Below are 5,313 nucleotides of genomic sequence, written 5' to 3' on the forward strand. Positions count from 1 at the left end.
AGTCTTTAGGGTTTTCTAAGTATACTATCATGTCATCAGCATAGAGGGATAATTTTACCTCCTCGTTGCCTATTTGGATACCTTTTATTCCCTTGAAGAATATTATGAAACATGGTGTATACAACTTTGTAAACCAACAACAAATTTCTGATTTTAGAATGCATTTTATAATGTGGTCTTATTAACATACTAAGGAGCAGTATTCCTAAATGAAATTATCTCACACAGGTATCTAGTATTCGGACACATTTAGGGAGTGGGAGAACACAATGTAACCCACAATTCTTGTGTCAAAGATCACATGCAGTTGTTCACTGTGCACAAAACTGAGTCTGTCACTATGAGGAAATCATATGGAATTAACATGTTGCAAAAACAAGCAATGAAGTGGCATCACAGAGATCTAGTGTCAAGTTACTTGAGCCTCCCATTCCACACCTCTTATCTCTTCCACCAATCATGTTCATCCCAGTCAGCAGGATGTCTTCCTTCCCAGAGATGAGGACACAAAGGTGCAAGGAGTGGCTTTGGGGGAGAGGCAGCAGGTAGTGCATGGGAATGTACTCTGTAAGTGGAGAAGCCATTTGCTCACTGTTTGCAGAGGACAAAGTCTTAAGGACAGATGGATGATTTCACTATACAGTCCCCCTGACACTTCATCTTAATTGACAGGGTCTCTTTTTGTGCTGTTAGAAGTCACTGCACAAGAGAAATCTTGGGAGAATGCCTATATATCAGCTGGGACAAAGGGCTTGGGAGACATTCTGCACCATAACACAAATACAAATCCATCTCATCAGCTCACAAAAGAGCAGAGGCTCTATTGTAATCGTCAAGAGAGTTAAAGGACAGTGAAACTTTGTTTCACACACTTTGTGGATGTTGTCAAGAAGGGCGAGTCCTTGGGAAAAGATATGCTTGGAAAGAGAAAGGGTTTGAGAAAGACAGGAAGATCTCCATCAAGATGGATTGACATAGCCACTGTAGCAATGAGCTCGAGAATATCAAAGATCCTGAGGATGGCGCACGGTAAGGTTCAGATCTACTTAGAGGGTCACTGTGAGTCATAGTTGACTCGAAGGCACCCAACAACCATCTCATTATTCTTGAACGAGTTGAAAAAGTAAGAGGAGTTAGTTGATAAGGGACTGACTGATGTAAGATCTACCACTAAGAACAGGTCTTGCTCCTCCCTAGAAGGAAGAGTGTTGAAATTAGTCCATTTTAAACATACATCTTAAATATAGATTTAAGATTTATGACTGTTGTTGTTAGGCGCCGTCAAGTACGACCCTGTGAACCACAGATCTGAACTCCGTCCTGTCCTGCGCCATCCTCACCGTCTCTGACACACTCGAGCCCATTGCTGCAGTCACTGTGTCGATCCACCTGGTTGAGGATCTTCCTCTGCTCTGCGGTCCCTCGGTCTAGGAAAAAAGGTCTCAGGAATAGCAACAGAGTACTAACGTGTTGGAAGCCGTCACTGCGGCACCGTTGAGAAGGACACGGTTAGGTCTGGAATCTTTGTATGTCCCTTACCATGTGACATCCTTTCCTAATTTTTTCTTAAACCCACAATCCAATTTTCTACCATAAATGCAACAGGATCCAACATAATAGAGTTCATTTTCTCAGAAACAATGGGTGAAGAAATGAAATAATGTGTGTGTGTGTGTGTGTGTGTGAGAGAGAGAGAGAGAGAGAGAGATTATAAAGGTTATAAAAATATGAAAGTTTGACTGAAATGTAGCAGATTCAGGTAAAAAGATACAGGATCACTAAGCCTCACTTTTCCAATCTAAATGAGGACTGAAAATGCTCATCTTTCGTGGGGCTTAAGCCTTAATGAATGTAAAACTCAGCCCAGCGCTGGCATATATGAGAAACACTCACTAAATTTTTTTTTTTTTTAATGAAGAAAGTAAGAGGACAAACACATTCATTGCTGAGTTAATTGGGCGTGGATGAAAGAGGGGAAGAAAAGACAAAACTACCTGGATTCTAAATACTGTCAAATAAGAAAAATCTTCCAGGGATTTGTTTTAATGGGCCCGCAATTAATTGCAGCTCAAGAAATACCCTAATTGCTTTCAGAGAGTCACTACAACCCATCTTGATCATTGTGGAAGACGCAGTGACAAGAGGAGTTCCATAGTGTAATGGTTAGCACTCTGGACTCTGAATCGAGTGATCCGAGTTCAAGTCTCGGTGGGACCTGCATCCTATTTCGTTCCCTTACCTCTTCTCTTTATTCTAGTTTTCTTTTGGAAAAATCCACCAGCTACTCTGCGAGAGAAAGATGGGCGATCTCCCCCAGTGCCATTTACTTCCTCTAAATACCCGCTGGAGGATCAGCTCTGGGTGTGTTCGAACTTGACAAAAACAACAACAATCAGGTTCCAAGATCCCAGCCCAGGATAAATCTAGCAGTTTAGATTACTTCACTTTTTAGCCATACTTAGGAGTTCAATCATTGTATTTATCATGAAGGAAACATTCAGAACAATGAATTATGGTGGAGTCAGGTAGTGACTGGTGGTAATCTGTAGGCGAGCGAAAGTAAACTGGGAGCCCTATGGAGCCTTGGAACCAGAGCAGAAAAAGTTCAAGTTCAGACGTGTGCTCTTGAGCGGTGATATCTCAGGTTTTTGTTTATTTGCCGGTTTTTTTTTTGTTGTTGTTTTTCTTTTCTTTTTTTTTTTTTAATTCCTCTCTGGACTCTCTGGCCTGTAGAAGGAATATTTGGCAAGGCTGCTACAAATTATAAGGCAATAGAAAAACCCTTTTGGAAGAATGATATCAATAAGTATGAAATATGTTGATTGCCATTGAGTCAAGCACGACTCATTGCGATCCTATGAACTGATAGTCCTGAAGCCACTCCGGCTTCCGAAGTGTGAAATATAATACCTGCTATTTATTGTTTTGGGGTACTGAAAAATTAAAAGTGGATGGTCATTGAAGGAGACGAAGATGGATTGATTGGGTTGACTACAAGAATGGACAGATGTGCAGCAACGATTTTGAGGATGGAGAATTGGACAGAGGTTGGTTTGTTCCCTTTATGCAGTGTCACAAAGATGATTTGAAGTCATCTAGCAATAATAACACATACAATCCTGAATCTACTAACAATTTGATAATGTTAGGCATTTCTTCTGTGGATGGCATGGAAAATCGGGTTCAAAATTCTATCTAGATGTGCTTGGTTTAAATACATTTTCCTCCTTAGGCCTCAAGCAAATTAATCTTCCATATATTAATTGGTAAAATGAGGGTGAAATTTATATGGGACTGGTACTTACCTTGTATCTTGGTGCATCTGTTGTTGTTGATCGCTGTCAAGTCGAGCACAACTCATAGCTACTCTATGAACATAAGACGTAATGTCTTTCTATAACTATCATCATCTCTCCAAGTTCATAGAGTTTCCAGAGACATGTGGTTTAGGAAGGGCATGCCACTCCTGCTTCCAAACCTGTTTTACAACTGGGAGCTCCACCAAACACTGTCCACATTGGGAAACCATTCTGGTATTTGATACCCCAATGGCACAAGGTTCAGAGTCACAGCAACCAAGTTACTTCGTATAGCACATTGACAAAGAGTGATGTACAAAGTGGAAGAGTCTTCCTCCAGATATAACACTAGTCTCATTTAGCAGTGGTTAACAGTCTTCAAATTGAATTCAACTGAGAGTAAGCTTTGCACAAAAGGCCTGAACTCCGTTCTATAACATCACTGCTGTACATTTATAAGAGAGTTTGTAGAGTTTTCAGAGACATCTAGTGTAGGAAGTGGATGCCACTAGTGCTTCCCAGCATGAATCTATCTGGAAGCTCATCCAAACATTGTAAATAATGGATAACCATTATGATATTTGACAAGACTATGGAACAGTGTGCAGCTCCAAGTTCTTGGTGCTTCTAGTGTTCAATAAAAGATATTCAATGTTAATTAACTACTTTCTGGTATCCTGGCAGCCCTTGAATTTGTAGCAGTTTGGGAGGGCTCCCTATCCCCTTAGGGCAAACGAGACTCTGACAAGGTGTTAAAGTCGTTTTGATGCATGTCCTGTTGTTGTTAGGCGCCATCAGGTCGCTTACGACTCATAGCAACCCTAACAACAGATCGGAATCTTAGACTATCCTGCGTCATGCTCCCGATTGCCTCATCAAGATGAGTTGACACGGAGACTAACAACGAGACCGAGCAGGGAGGAGATGCACAAATTAGTTTATGCTAATTTTAGAGTAAGACTAACAGAAAGTCCACAGAAACAGAAAAAAGCGGAACTCAGAAACAAAAAAGCGGAACTAATCTGACCCTTGCAAAGTAGATGAACATTAGAGAGGAACAACTGGAAGGAAATGGGATTAAATTTTTACTAAATTACTTAGGAAGTGGAAGAAACCAACCTTTTTTGCAAAAACCGTAGTCGGCAGGGTTCGAACCTGCGCGGGGAAACCCCAATGGATTTCAAGTCCATCGCCTTAACCACTCGGCCACGACTACTCAGCAGCCAGCTACTTGAAGGACTGAAGTCAATGGGACGTTCACAGCCAAAAAGTGTGACAACAAAGAATTCCATCTCATTTTCAAGCCTGAAAAATGAGTTTATTAGGAGCACATTGAGAACATGAATGATAGGATGTTGCAATGGAGTAAAAGGCTCCTGGACATGCGCCTAAAGCTTCCAGTGGGCGCAGAGTCGCGGACAAGCACGTTCACTCTAGATTCTCAGAAATGAGAAGAAAGACAGGTTGGCAGCGTTCTCTAAATGACCACGGATAAACCCTACATTCCCACTGAAGAAGGAACGAATGAAGCCACAAGCGAGAATGCGAGGGAAATGGTCATCTGCGTTTACTCACAAAGTTAGAAGTTGAATCAAGAATTCAGAGGAGTGATTAAAAACCTAACTTTTAAAAAATCACGTGGAAGTGAGGGTGAGAAGCAGGGAGGATGTGACCAGTATCTGTTCTAACTGGGAAAAGGCCGTGCTGGGAAGATCTCCCATCCACCACGCCTGGGAAAGGACGCAAAATTATTTATAAGTTCTCACCCACCAGAGACCCAGGAAAATGGATGAGTTTAGAACATAGGTTGCCCCGTCTCCCAAGGAGCTGCCTGCACTCAGCAAGGGAGATACTCTGCTCTATTTCAAACACAAAAAGATAAAAAGGAGATGAAAACACATTAATGCCAGAATAAATACAGCGAAATGAATGTTGTTGTTGTTATGTGCCGTCGAGTCGCCTGCGACTCATAGCGACCCTATGTACAACAGCCCTAAACTCCGCTCTGTCCTGT

The 5,313-nt window shown here is 41.6% G+C and overlaps 2 non-coding genes across 2 annotated transcripts; one reads left to right on the forward strand and one right to left on the reverse strand.

Moving 5' to 3' along the window:
• The first annotated feature begins 2,145 nt into the window (after positions 1 to 2,145).
• Positions 2,146 to 2,217, forward strand: TRNAQ-CUG. The gene has a single exon. It is a non-coding gene; the product is annotated as a tRNA-Gln (tRNA).
• Positions 2,218 to 4,433: 2,216 nt separating this feature from the next.
• On the reverse strand, positions 4,434 to 4,515 carry TRNAS-UGA. The gene has a single exon. It is a non-coding gene; the product is annotated as a tRNA-Ser (tRNA).
• Positions 4,516 to 5,313: the final 798 nt, after the last annotated feature.

This window comes from Elephantulus edwardii, unplaced genomic scaffold, assembly GCF_000299155.1.
Source record: "Elephantulus edwardii isolate Elephantulus edwardi_28Jun2011 unplaced genomic scaffold, EleEdw1.0 scaffold00538, whole genome shotgun sequence".
In the NCBI taxonomy this organism is placed as follows: domain Eukaryota; kingdom Metazoa; phylum Chordata; class Mammalia; order Macroscelidea; family Macroscelididae; genus Elephantulus; species Elephantulus edwardii.